General features: G+C 43.4%; 1 protein-coding gene across 1 annotated transcript in view; it reads left to right on the top strand.

Moving 5' to 3' along the window:
• TANC1 (tetratricopeptide repeat, ankyrin repeat and coiled-coil containing 1) overlaps positions 1-14,739 on the top strand; it is a 236,068-nt gene that overhangs the window by 43,001 nt on the left and 178,328 nt on the right. Inside the window, exon 3 of the mRNA XM_019636822.1 lies at positions 10,875-10,982. The gene's annotated coding sequence lies outside the window, so the exon portion shown is untranslated. The remainder of the gene's footprint in view (positions 1-10,874; positions 10,983-14,739) is intronic.

Below are 14,739 nucleotides of genomic sequence, written 5' to 3'. Positions count from 1 at the left end.
GCTTACACCAGCGTTTTTGAGGAACTCCTACTTTGATCATTGAAGACTTGAAGGCTAGTGGAGGGGAAGTGATGTGACTCCCTGGAGGTGACACTGCTTGTCAGGGGAGGGGTCAGAATGCCACCCTTCCTTAGCTGGTGCTCTTTGTGGTCTATTACTCAGGCAGGAGATGTAGGTATTGCACAGGTACAATTATGCATCACCTGGCAATCTTGTTATCCTGAGCACAGTTGCAGTTTTGGAATTAAGCAGAAAAGTCCTCTGTGCAGTCCAGAACAGTTAGTTCATGTGTCTTATATGCACCTTTCTCCTTAGTGTGTGCCCGGGATCTCTTCTTTTATCTGGAGGCCATTTGAACACACTGATGTGTGTTCAGGGGTTCCAGCCACAAGAAATGCCACTCTGGAAATTAGAAGTGGAGGCGGGCTGTAGAAGTCGCTATGTTTGACTGTGTAAGGACATCAGCTTGGGGAGAAAACATGCTGTGCAGCCTGATAGGCCTTTCTAAGATCCCTTGGCAAGGTCCCTTGCATCACTGGGCTTTCGTGATGACTCGGGGCTAGGTCTTGTTAAATTCCCAGATATTTATCTGGTGCATACTATGTGCTGGCCCTTGGGCATATGATGATGAACAAATTAGGGTCCCTTTCGTACTCACAGACTAGGAGGGCAGATGGTTTCATATGCAAATACAAGACCATGTAATAAGGAGTTCATAAGAGAGATGAATGGGGTGTAGTGGAAGCACAGGGGGAACTGAGATCTCTGCTCTGGAGTGAATTGGACCGAAGGGGGGGGGTTGGGGGGGGGGAATAGGAGTTGACCAGGTAGAGTAAAAGGACATTCCAGGTAGAGAAACCTGTGTATGCGAATAAGGTAGCTGGAATCTGGGTAGTAAATGTTAGAGACGGTTTTACTCTAATGGGTAAGCTGGGGCCCTTAAAAGTCATTCTAGAGATCGTCAAAAACATACAAGTGGTGAGGCATATAATGAACTGCTGTATACAGATCAACCAGCTTCACAAATACTAACATTTGCCAATCTTCTTTTACTAATCCTGCATGTATTTTCACTTGTAAAGAGTTCAGTATGCATCTCTAGCTGATAAGGGAAGATTCCCACCACACCTCCGTGCAATTATCACACAATAAAATAAGGATAATTCCCTAATATCCAACCAATACCAGCCCATATGCAGATATCCCCTATTAACACAGGTTTTATACTTAAAGAGAACAGTTTCATGATCTAAAATATTCATTTATTTAGCATACCTAATTTTTCAGGGATGCTGGATAAATGGGAAATTCATACCATATTTTTATTTTTTTTCTTTAGAAATGTTATACAATTTATCTGGTCTTATTTCTGATCGTTTTAACTTAGACTGGCCCTGATGGAGGGCTGTGCCTTTTAATTTTTTATATTGCTTACTTATCATCATAGCAAGACCTTGTCTAGGATTCGGAAAGCGCTCACACTCTGACAGCTAGGTTATAAATGGTTTAGGGTACTCTGACCAGCTAGTTCCTTTGGTTTTGCTTCAGTTTTTAGCTGTCAGGGTTTAGCTCATGAGTTGCAAGTGTGGAGTTCATTCTACATAATACTACCCCTGCAGCCTTTGAAAGCTGTTTCCTAGCATGCCTTCTCTGTTGACAGAGTATGTCTGTACTCAGGTGCCGGGCTTGTTGCAGTCTCCCAGGCTCGGCTTGGTCCTTCCGGGGTTGGCCTCGGTGACCCTCCATTTTGCTGCATCCTCAACTACTTCAGCCTTCTTTGGTTCCCTGTCCCCTCTCCATTCCTCCTACCCTGAACTCTAGCCTTTAATTATATGCTAATCTATATCGTTTGTAATTCTCTTATATATAAGGAGTATGAAGCAGTAGAACAGATGGGAACTTTGAAACCAGCATAATCTGAATTCCTGAGCTTGTATCCTACTTTTTTTTTCCTTTTTAAAAAATTGTGATAAAATAACATGAGATCTAGCCTCTTAACAAGACTTTAAGTGTACAGTACAGTATTATTAACTATAAGCGGATCTCTACACTTTTTCATCTTGCATCACTGACACTTTATATCCATTGGACATTTCCCCATTTCTCCCTCCCCTCAGCCCCTGGCAACCACTGTTTTACTTTCTGCTTCTGTGAGTTTGACTACTTTAGATACCTCATCTGAGTTGGAATCATCCAGTATTTGATCTTCTGTGACTGGCTTGTTTCACTTAACATAATGTCCTCAAGATTTATTCATGTTGTAACATGTGACAGAATTTCCTCCTTTTCTAAAGGCTGACTAATATTCCATTGTACGTATATACCACATTTTCTTTATCCATTCATCTGTCAATGGACATTTAGGTTGCTTCTACCTCTTGGCTATTATGAATAAATGCTGCAATGAACATGGGAGTGCAAATACCTCTTTGGGATCCTGATTTCAATTCTTTCGGAGAAATATCCCAAAGTGGGATTGCTAGATCATCTACCCAGTTTTCTTTTTTTTTAGGTTTGTAATATGGAACTCATGTTCCATGTAATTCATGGCATACAGAGCGGGTCCTCTTCTGCCACGAGTCATTGGGCAGCTACTTTTGTTCATGTATATTCGCTTTGCTTTATCATAGGTAGTACTTTATCATAGGTAGTACTTCTTGCTTTACTAATGCCGAACTGCCTTTGACCATGTTTTCAATAACTTTGAGAATTAGTTTGCAAAAAAGTCATCATTTCCTGACAAAAAAGAAAAAAGAAAACCAAACTTTTATTCACTGGTCACTCACAACAGCTGTGTCATTGAGGAAGTGTTGACACTGCTTTTGGTTTTTAAATGACTATGTGTTATTCCTTCCCAGGACTGAAAAAATTGCAAGGTTGGAATTTTCAGGATCGTTAACAAGATCGAAAAACAAAGATATAAAGCCAAGGGGGAGAAGTCTTTCTATAAAATAGTGGTAGAAAGCAGAAAATGTTAGAATTCTGTAGAAAATGATAGGTATTGCAAAAATAAGCTTTGACCGGAAAATGAAGTTTGCTATTTTTCATGTTAATTTGAAGTGGAAGACAGTTTAGCCAGCTAGGGTTTTTAATGTTGTCTGATTTTTTTTTTAAGGATCTTGATAAAAATGTACATATACATTTAGCTTTTTTAAGTAGGGGTTTTAGAAAATGACTTGATTTCCTAGGAGAGAAGGATTATTGGGTTATTTTCATATTTGTAATTCAGTAGCCATAGGTGTTAACTTTGAAGTGGTTTGTAAGAAGTCCTCTGATTTCCTTGCGCACAGGGAAGACACAGTTGTAGTCATTTTTCTGATATTCATCAGGTTTCACCTTAGAACTAGTGAACGAGGGTTGCCAAGGGTGCCGTGGCTTCAGCGTAACCCTTCCACAAGAGGGTTTCTCAGGGAGAAGATATTTCCTATTTTCTCTTGCTTGGTTGATGTTTTGTTGCTGGGGTTTTAATTTTCGACAGGGTAGGATCCAGATCTTGTGACTTATTTGTGTTCTGGCCAGAGGACCCTCAGCTTTTTGTGATCTGAGTCATTTCCTAGTGAGGCCCAATTTGGGCCTGAAACTCCCCTGCCCAGGGGCGGGGGACATGTGGTGGGGGCAGCAGACCTGGCATTTGCAGCTGGGAGGAAGTCCAGTGTGCCAGGAGGAAAGAACAGGGGTCTTCAGTGCATCTGGTAGATGAGGGTGTGGGGTGGCCCAGGGGATCAGAGTGGCCTGGCATGGGCACCCATGTGCCCTAACCTGCTGGGGCCATGCGGGTTCAGGATAGACCTGCACTGGGGGGACTTTCAAGACAAGGCAGCACCTCTGCCCCCAGGGACTTGCAGATGATCAAGAGAGGGGCTCGAGCTTGGTTATCATAACGGATTAGAGGGTGAGTGAGGCCTATGGAATATAGGAGAAAGAAGCCGGGTTATTCCACACAAGGTCAGACAGAGCCTGTTAAGCAGCAGGAGCAACTTAGCCCGAGCTGTTTACATCTCTATTCTAGAAATTTCTGCTGGATTGAGCCAGTGCGGGGAAGATGGGGGTGAGGGTCAAGAGGCTTCAGCTGTGGGGGAGGAAAGGCTGTAGAGGCAGAAAACAGCAAGCTGGCCTGGGGACCCTGAGCAGCCTAGATCTAACTAGAGAGATTTTCAGTACTCTGGTGGGTCGTTGTAGCCTGTTTGTAAATAAATGGATCTTAGAGCGTAAGTGACAATACTCAGCAATGAGTTTAAACCAAGAGTGAGAATTACTTTTGGGACTCTGGAAATAAATTTAGTTTTAACTCAGTTTAGATAAAAAAAATTCCTTGGACCAAGTGTAAATCATAACCTTATGTTATAGAACTACAAGTTAAATTCATTAAAGTACTGTCTTTACTGAACCCGAAGCAAATCAGTACTTTTTTTTTTTTTTTAATTGGGGAATTGGGGAAGGGGAACAGCCAAGTTGTTGTCCTTCAGTTAGTTGTGGAGGGCGCAGCAAGCTCAGCTCCAAGTCCAGTCACCATCCGGCCACCCATCGACAGCTCAGGGCCGCTCAGCTCAAGGTGCTGTGTTCAATCTTAGTTGCGGGTGGGCATAGCCCACCATCTCATGTAGGAGTCTGACCGGCAACCTTGTTGTCAGGAGCACGTGCCCTCACCAGCTGAGCCATCCCAACACTTGTTGGCAGCTCAAGGGCAGCTCAGCACGGGTGCAGCCCACTGGCCCATGTGGGAATCAAACTGGCTACCCTGTTGCTCAGAGCTTGTGCTCTTAACCAACTGAGCCACTTGGCCAGCCCCCAAATCAGTATTTTTGAATGCTAATGTATCAGATTTGAATATGAAGCTACCCAATATCTGTTCTGAATAGATGAATGATTGAAGGTATTTGAAGTTAGGTTGCTTTAGATCAAGGAAAAACTCAACCTAACCTTTGTGGTTCAGAGAGCCACACGCAATGGTGCAGGATTTATTCCTTGGCTCTGTGTCCCATACAGATTAGATTCTAAGAAAAACTGAAGCTTGCTCCATTGATCATAGAATCTAATATTTAAATCTAGTTTGTTTTTTGTTTTTTTTAACTCTTTAAGAAAGTAGGAAAATCAGTACCTTTAAAGATGAAAGAAATGCTTGGGCTATTTTAAAACACTCATTTAAACACCTTCCTTAAGATCATCTGGCCGTATAGCTTCTTGACAGATTGAACTGGCAAAGGGTCAACAGGCATTAGCTGCGAGGTGTGGAGATGGGGGCATGGTGTCCATACAAAGATGCAGTCCCTCTGCTCAAGGAAGTTTCTAATGTGATGAGAAGCTTTACTCACAAATACCAGAAGACAAGGTCGATGAGAAGTGATGAGTCTGTGGCGAGTTGAGAGTAGCTAAATAGAAGTTTCCTGATCAGGATGGCAACACTGAGGGTTGTGTACCTGCCTTTGAAAGTCTGTCTCTGTGTTCAGGGCTGTTGGAGACCACATTGCTGTTGGATACAGTGCCATCCCTTGTTTTGAGAACTTGGGTCTTAGAGACTGAGGTTGGTTTGGACATGTGGGCATCTTCTACTCCAGATCTAGTGGCTGGAGACCTACTGAAAGTGTAATAACCTTTTCTTTGTGCCCTGGGTAATCTCAGAGCCACTAATTGTGCTGTTTTGAAATGCTTTGTTTTGGTGTCCTTGGACATGTTGGGGAATTGAAAGGCTATTTAAACTCTACAGCCTGTAATCTGCTGTTCGGGATTTATAAATTGTCTCCTGTCAGTCATAGCTTCTCAGGGCTGTCATTGTGTCTTGATCTAGCAGTTGCTCTCCACCCTCTTAATTTATGGTGACCTGAGAAAACAAATATTTCCCTACTTTTAGGACTATATCTAAAGTTGGAATAAAATAACTCTCGGGGAGGGGCCTGGAAAAGAGGTGTTGGATAGAGGTGGGAGAGGTTGGGACGTTCTCTTCTGAATTGTGAATTTAGTCTCAGATTTTGGCGGCTGGAAAGACTACATAAATCTTGATCTCAAGCTGTTTACTGGATAGTTGAGGTTGCTAGCTTATGACCTTTTCCCCACTACGATGTAAATCTCTCCCACCCTCGCCAGTTTTGTTATGGAAAGGAAAGAATGAAAGTTTTCTCAGGGAAAATGAGAAGAAGGTGAATGCAGGAGAGCCTGGTTTGTCAGTCAACCACTGTTCTTGAAACCTAAGATGTCCTGAGCCCTGTGAAAGATCCAGGGGATGATGTGGGCCCTGCCTCCAAGGAGCTTAATATTCAGTTGGGAGAGAGCACTAACAGACCTGAAACCCTCAGCTGAAAGGTAGTAGAGAACTTTTGTATCCGGTGTGAGTTCAGAGAAGAGTGACTTGGGTCAGGAACGTGGAGCCAGCAGTGCTGGGATTCAAGTGGTGATTGAGTAGGTGGCCATGTAGTATCCACTGGAGAGACCAGACACATTGAGAGACCAAGGAGGAGGGTGAGGTGATGAAACCCCAGCTAGGAAGTGGCAGGGGTTGTGGAAAGACTTAGCAGCACGTCTGATAAACCCTTTCAAAGGCAGGATCGGTGAGGGTTTGTGACTAGGTCACAGACTGTTTGTTGTGTCTTCTGTGGTTGATTAAAATGCAGACTCTTGGGTTCTATTCCAGATATTATGATTCCCTTATTTAGTTTGGAGTGGTGTCCAGGAATGGCCCAGGTCATTCTGGTACAGATGACCAAGGATGAATAAGGCAAAGCTGATTAATTCCCCCATGAGAGGCAGACATTGGAAAGAGGCATCCAGCCTGATTTTTGTCATTATCACAGAACAGGTAGAGAACAGGTAAACTCTTAAGAATTAAGGAACATGGAAATGAGAACAGAAGTAGCCCCTCAGCTGGAGACGGTGTTTCTACAGTCCTCACCTTTCACCCAAGTCTGTCAATTCTCTTTCTTTTCCAGCCACTGTCACATCTGAGCACATCATGACGCTAAGTGAAATCAAGTTTGGGTTCAGCCCTCATGTGAGCCCGCCGGTTTTATGCCTAGGAAAGCTCTGTTCTTTGGGCTTTGTAACTCCAGGCAGAAACCCTATAAGGAGTGTGTGCATTGTCAAATGTGGTGAGCAAGACAATAAGGATCGTCAGTTAAAAAACACAAAACCAAAAACTGGTTAGTACGGTTATTAGAAGAACCTGGAGAAATCATAGTGGTACATACAGTTTAGCAGTTTCTGCACGTGTGAGAGCCAGCAGATTAGATCACTTCTCACATTGTAAACATTTGACATAGGAATGTTCTTTACAGATGAGCTTTGAATTGTTGCCTCTTGCCAACTCAATTACAGGAGCCATCCAGGGCTTACTTACGGAAAGACCCCAGTCTGTCCCCACTCCTGTCTTTTCCGTCAGGGAGGTAGGGTGCCTTCAGGCCACACCCTGCACCCACCGCAGTGATCATCACCTACAAATTGTTATTCACTTGAGCTTCCTCCAGCTCTCCTCTTGTCCATTTGTGTTTCTTCTCCCACCCCCCTTTTAGGGATAAATATCCCCCCTCCCTGCCTGCTCCCCAGACAAAAGGAATCACCCTGGGAATAGGTCAGGAGTAGTGGTTTGCAGTCCTGGCTAGGCATTAGAATCAGCCGGTCAGCTTTAAAAAGGGGCACCATTTGGGCTTCATCCCCAGAGATTTTGTTTTAATTCTTCTGGGCATCAGAATTTTTAAAGCCCTCTGGTGGGTGGTTAGGATTAAAAACCACCTCAGTGTAGTTAATAGATATAACAGTACCAACAGTACACCTGTCGCAAGGAAACAGCAAGATTTGAAATGGAAATAGGTATTTTTAAATAATGCCTTTTGGCCACTCAGGTCTCAGATGCAAACCGGATCCCCATAGCGTTCTCCTTCTCCCTATCTTCCTCCTTTATTTAAGCCTGCTTTCTATAAGCACCAGCATTCAAAATGAAACAAAGCAAAAACTAGAGCTTGCTTTTTTGTTTGCTGTAGGATTTCTGTGGTATTGTTTTCCACTCTGTCGTCAGAGCGGAGGGTGACCTGAGCCTCCTCACGACTCTCAGATGCAGCCGATTGGGACAGAATGGCCTCATCACCATGCTGTCTCGCCTCTCGGGGCCTCACTGTCTAGAGGAGCCTTACTCAGTGCCGCTGAGCCCTGTATACCCGCAGGAGATGGACTGTCTCATGAAATCCATGGTCACATGCTGTGGTCCATGAATGCATACAGAAGTCTTTGTTTTGTCATCTGAGGAGGCCCAATGCTAAATTTTTAGTAGGATACTTAAGAGAGGGAAAAAAAAATTTTTTTTTGTGTGTGTGTGTGAATTCTTAACTTCTGTTGGATAAACAACTTTGAAGCCTTTGTTCAGCCTTGAAAGCAAGTGATAACCAGGAAGTAAACCCTAATAATTCTCCTCAAAAGCATTTTAAGTTTTATTTTTTAAAGGCAATTGGAAATTAGATCCAAAAATAAAATGCTAGTGATGGATAATTGAAGGTCATCATTCTGCTAGTCTCTAAACTGTGTTTAAGTCCCATAAAAATTCCTTCTGCAAATGTGTTTTGTCATCCTTTGCATTTCACATGAGAATATTTGGTGGTGTAATGCTTCTTTTTCAAAACTTTCTTGGGCCCAGGAGTTGGATTGTGCATTTGAAAAGGCCTTTGAACAGAAGAATGCCCAAACACAAAAAGTAAAAAATTCCATCTTTTTGCTAATTGAAAATTGATTCTGAATGACAAAAAAATGAAAACTCGGTGTATAGTTTCCCTTCTGAGCCTGGTCAGTGAGTGATCTAACTGTAGTTATAAGTAACTTCTCAAACACCACTCCGAGTTCCTCTGGTCCCGTTTGACCTCCTCTTTTTCCTTTCTGTAATTACTGAATATGGCCCTTAAAACCCATGTAGGACCAAATACAGAATCTAAACTCTGTGATCTCACCACCACAAAAACAGGCTGTAGGGACAGTCCTTCTTCTCTCAGGAAGCCGCCTCCCCTTGGGAACTCTGTAACTCTGTAATTTATAGTGGCGCCTTTGTAGTCCTAAACTCAGAGAGGACTTTTCCCCTGGCCCTTACAGAAGAAGTATTACAAATGGGTTGCTCTCGGTGGAGAAGAGGCCAGAGAGAAAGTATGTGTGTGCATAACCTGTTAGAGATCTCCTTTTAAGGGCATACCCATCTGTGGGTCCTCTGGGCAGAGGGTCTATCTGACAGCGGGCACGTTGCGGAGTGTGATGGTTCCTCTTTTATACTTGTCTGTCGGCCGTGGTTGGGACAGATGAGATGCCTGCCTTTTCTGCTGAGGTGTGCTTTATGAAAGGAGCTTGGCTGCAGTCCTTGTAGCAGCTGTGAGATGGATTCCCTCCCCAGCTGCCAGAGCCCTCTGTAAAGTGGCAGGTGATGCTTTTTGTGAGTGAATAATAGGACACCTCAGATATTTGAGCTACTGTTCACCAGGTGGTGCTGTCCTGCAGTGAATGCTTAAATGCTACCCAGTGAGGTCAGCAAGTTAGGGAAAGAAGGAGCTGGGGTGCTCAGAAGCCTGGGCAGCATTTGTGAGCTGTTGCTGAACATGAGATGAGGTCTTTTGGAGAATGTGACATGGGGAGGAGATCACCTGGTCTCTTCCGCGTTCTGCTTGAGTGAGAGCTCAGCTGGCTCTGCATTGGGAGGAGACCGGAACCTGTCCCCTGCATCACCTGGTTTCCTCCCAGAGAAAAACGCCTGCACTCTGTTCTCAGCTTAGAAATCCTGATGGGTAAGGGGAGCATGTCTTCTAGAGCTCCTCATTCAACAGACTTCAAAGGGAGGAAAGGCCTCCGCCCAGCCTTTGCATGCACAAACCTCCTAGTACTCTGGCATCTTGCTAAGGTAATTTGGCTGCCTCAAACGTGACTACGCATGTTTTTGTCCCTTTTGTCAGTGAAGTCCGGCAGCGTTGCTGGCAGGAAAGAATTGACTTAGGTGAGAGCCTGGTTATCTGTGTGTTTGACCATGGATAGCACCCTCGAAAAAGGACATTTTCCCGAATCCGTGTAGCAGTAAAAAGAATAATTCCCAGGGAAACAGACGGAGGCAGTCACGGGAAACCTCTTGTTGGAATTCTTCAGTCCATAAGTCTGCACCAAGCATCTGCCTCTAGTTGTGACAAGAGCAGGAGGGTGGTGGAGGAGATGGCTGGTGAGATCAGTCCTTGAGAAACTGGTAGCAGGTGGGGGGAGGTCAAGGCAGAAGGAAGCAAATGCTAGCATTCAGGTACCAGCAACACTGTGTTCTGAGTGCACAGTAAGGACTGGTGAGGTGCCGTGGGGGTGGGGCGGCCCATGAGCTGTGCATGGAGGGTGACTAATGTCCAGAGATGGAGAGAGATGTTTCAGGATGAGGGAACAGGGAGAGCAAAAGCGTGAAACTGGGCGGTGTGTTCAGAAATGGTGAGTTGTGCTGAGAGCTGGGACCTGTGAAATACGGGAATGAGGTATTCTGGAGGACTTTAGAACCCTAGCGTTTTAGAGAAGTTCTTGGTTCCTTATCTTAAACCTTTGAGACATTTCATTGTATACTGGGCTGCAAAACTATTAGCATCACTTAGAGAAAACCTGAGATAGCGGAGGAGGTCAGTGGGACATAGTACTTTGCTCATGATAAGGGGCTTTCGGTAAATGTCCCCGGGCAGCTTGAACAGAAGGTATCTGAAGAAATGAGTTCTCTGGGTTTTGCCTCCCAATCACCCTGCTTTTCCCTGAGGTAAGAGTGTGTGCGTATATGCTGATGTCTCTTTCCTCTCTATCGTGGTGGCTTCTTTGGGATTTTTAGGGAGGTTGTAACTAGTTTTGTAAACTCTGTGCGTCTTGTCTCACGTGTGAGTGTGCTGACAGGTTTTCTTTCTTTCCAGTTTGCCTTCCAGCTTCCTGTGGTCAGCTTGTCCAGAGGAACTTGCCTTCTGCTCTCCAGTGAGATAACCTCTCTCTGCTGCAAGCAAGTGGAGTCTGGGGTGAGGCAGGTAAGCGAGACCTCTGAGGTGAGGGAGAATCTGTATTCTTGACAGACCAAGTTTTCCAAGATATGCTATTTTCTGAAAATTGTTAGGGCTTTGAAGGTAAATCGGGTTTTTATTGAAACAAATTTAAGGATAATTTTTTTACAAAAATCAGTGTCTAAGTTACTATGTTAAAGCACTTTTAATAATATGGATGTTTCAGTTACATTCTTTCAAAACTTTTCTAATTTTACTTATTTGTCCCCACTGCTGGGTTTTTTGCTCTTTTTATGGTGTCTGGCACAGTACTTTTGCACTGAACGCATTTAATATATGTTGAATAAATAGCTTAATATTTTGCTTTACAGTTTGCCTATATAGAAGTGCAAGTGATAAAAACTTTTCAGATTTTTAATAATGTCAGACTGGCTGTGTGATCATTATCATTGTCCTTCTCTTGTTCCCCATTCCCCATGAAAAACTTGGTGAAGTTTAATCACAAACCTCCCTTTAGCTACCAGGAGACAAACAACGAACGTGATTACAGCCTGCCTTATCCAACCACTCTTCCTAGGTTGTCATTTTAGGGTCACACCAGTTACAACTGGCTTAGGTTGTGTCTCCTGCCTCTTCTGCAGGCTGTCTCGTCAATTTATTCTGAGTTGTATTGTTCCCCTCCCCCAGGTTTCAAGGAGGACTTTTTAGTTGTGTGGCTTTGGGAACTTTTGGAAAAGTTGAACTGCTCCTGTACTATGGTTTTGCTGTGCTGTGGTCCTACGGGTAAACTGTGAAATGAAAATACCTACTCCAGGGATTTAGCGAGGCTGGAGGCTCCTTATGGGTTAAGATTGTTGTGTTATTCGTCTTCTTATTTCCATGCCCCACCTCCAATGTGTAGCATCTAGTAGGACTCAAATAGCCCTGTTTCCTTTAAGAAGAGAGAGACAGAATGGGCTCGAATGGCGTCTCCAGTCCCATCTTCAGTGAGCACAGCGTGGAGGATTGCTCTTGCTCACGCTCAGCTGCTCACAGTTGAGGCAGTGGATGGAGCAGGAGCCCCCCAGAAGTCCTGGACAGAATGGCTGACTGGGGGTGCTGAAGATTCTGCCATGGAGCCCTCCTCTAGGGGTGTTGGGAATACTCCTCCATAGGAGATGGGGATCAAGGTGAAATCTGCTTCCAAACCTCTGTGAATTCTTGAAACGTCCATGTGATGTGTGGGTGCATGCTGCCATCTGTCCGGTGTGGCTTGCTAACAGGATTTCATATTCTACTCAACCCTTCCTGCCATGTCTTGCTCATCCATGAAGAACAGAGTGACCACATTGCCCCCGAAATGTCGGGGGGATCCTTCCAAAAGCAGAGCTTCTCAACAGGAGCGTGGCAGGGCAGTGCACATCAGAATCTCCTTGAAGCTTTAAATATTAGGATACTGAGACTCACCCAGGTGTGCCGAACTAGAATTTCTGGCATAGGGAAGGAATCCTTGCTGTATAGGTTTGTTTCTTATTAAAAGCTCTTCAAAGGGTGATGGTGTGTAACTTCTTGAAAAATATTTTTGTATGTGGAGTAGACTTAAAAACAAAAACTCTTTCTCAGCCCGAGCAGATGTTTGGGGAGAATTATTTTTGAACTCTCCTAACTAGTTTAACCAGTTTATACTGCCAACCCAAACATTCCCTTGCTGTGCCATAATTTGCATCGCAGGACCATTTTATAACTTTAAAATTGCCTGTGACAACACTTTCTACGGTTGTTAAGTATACAAGGAATGAGGAAAATGACATTGAAGAACAGTTTACTAAATTTAACAAGAGCTTAGGCGTATTTAGAAATCCAGGTGGGAATCTGCTTAAATGGAATTTTACCTAAGTACGCAGAGATTTACATATTGAAACCGAGGCCTTTCGTCCTGTGGTAACACATTTCTCAAAGTAACATTGAACTAGCAATTTAAGTGTATTGCCCTTGGAGATTTATTGGACAGAGGAAGTTTATTTAGTAAGTTATACGTCTTTTTTTTTTTCCTCCTCCAGTTTTTGGATGGCAGAGAATTAGCTAATTCTTCTTTTCTCCTTCCTTGGGACCAACTTCAGGAAGTAGACAGGAGCTTAATAGGAAAGATCATTTTTAACAGTTTTTGTGATTTTTAACTGTTTCTTTTGCAAATTCCCTTTCTATGAAAGAAAACCTTGCTATTTGCGGTTTTATGACTTTGATGGTTTTGATGGAGGGTGGGGAGTTTTTATTTTGAAATAATTTACTGTTTAGGAGGGACCTTACAGATGACCTATCGTCTGGTTTCCATCATCTCAACTTCACGAAACTGCTGTTGTTAAGGTCACAAATGGCCTCTGATAGGACTCCTGATGTGACTTTTCTGTAGCACTGGACACTTCTGACCGCTCTTCATTTGCAACTTTCTCCTCTGGGTTCCTTTGCAACATGCTTGACTGCTTTTCTTTTCCTTCTTTCATTTCTTCCAAGGTCCTGCTGTGTCTACCCTTAAACATTCCTGTTCCCTAGGCTTTTATCCTTGGTGGTTTTGTTTTAGTCTGCTCAGCCTTTTTGGGGGGACCTCACTACTTCCATGACTTCAGCTACCACCCACATATAGTGGCCCTCGTCTCACTCTGAGTTCACCCTCATCTCAGTCCTTTGGGTATATTTCTCCTTGGATGACTCATATGTACTTTTAACTTGGGATATCCAAACTGAAACCATGTCCCTCCTAATTATTGCCTCCTTCCTCTCCCCCTCCTCCCGCAAATCCTCTCACCCCCGTGCGCTGCCTGCTTTCCCACTTTGGTCATTGGCATAATGCAAGCCAAAAGTGTGATTCATCCTTCATGCTCCCTCAGTCAGCCCCATATTTTAATTGGCAATTAAGTCCTTTCATTTTAATTTCCTAAATAAAAAAGGAAAAGGCCATTCTATGGACATTTTATTATTATGGGCTTTAAAAGTTGTACTTGGCAAATTGGTAGTCACCAAATAGTCACATGGATGTGAAATACAATATGGGAAATGTAATCAATAATGTTGTAAAGATTATGTAGGGTGCCTGATGGGTACTGGACTTATCAGGGGGATCTCTTCATAGATTGTGTAGATGCCTGACCAATGCGCTGTGCACTTGAAGCTGAAGTAGAATAATATTGAATGTAAACTAAAATATATAGTCACGGGATGTGGAGTACGACATAGGGAATACATTCAATGGTATTGTACAGCTGTATACAATGTCAGAGGAGTAGTAGACTGTGGGGGAGCTTACCACTTTGTGGAGGATGTAAGTATCTAAGTATGTTGTTTTGTACACCTGAAACTAATGTAGTAAAAATTTTTTTAAAAATTGTGCTTGGACCTATATAAGCAGATATAATAACATGACATAATTATGACCATTTACGTAATTTACATTTGATGCGAGGCATAGTCCTAGGTACTCGTCATGCGTTATTTCTCATTTTCACAACTATTCTGTGGTATATCATCTCTGTTATAAATGAGGAACCTAAGGTTCCTAGAGATGAAGTTACAGGCCCAGGCTCACAGTGGAGTTAGGATTTGGGGATTTTAAACCCATGGGTTGGTCTACGTGACTCCAGAGTCTTTGCCATCATGTCACTCTGTCTTGCTCTGTTCCCATAATGCCACGACGCTGTTTTAGATTTCTGGTGAATAGGTTGACTTTGGTGAAGGCTGGAACTGAGTCTTATTTATATTTGTGTGTCACGATGCATATTTTTTCTTACATAGTAGGTGCTAAGGACAAGAC

Source organism: Hipposideros armiger, unplaced genomic scaffold, assembly GCF_001890085.2.
Source record: "Hipposideros armiger isolate ML-2016 unplaced genomic scaffold, ASM189008v1 scaffold_30, whole genome shotgun sequence".
Lineage (NCBI taxonomy): Eukaryota > Metazoa > Chordata > Mammalia > Chiroptera > Hipposideridae > Hipposideros > Hipposideros armiger.
Note: the sequence above shows the minus strand (reverse complement) of the source record. Positions and strands in the feature narration are given on the sequence as shown.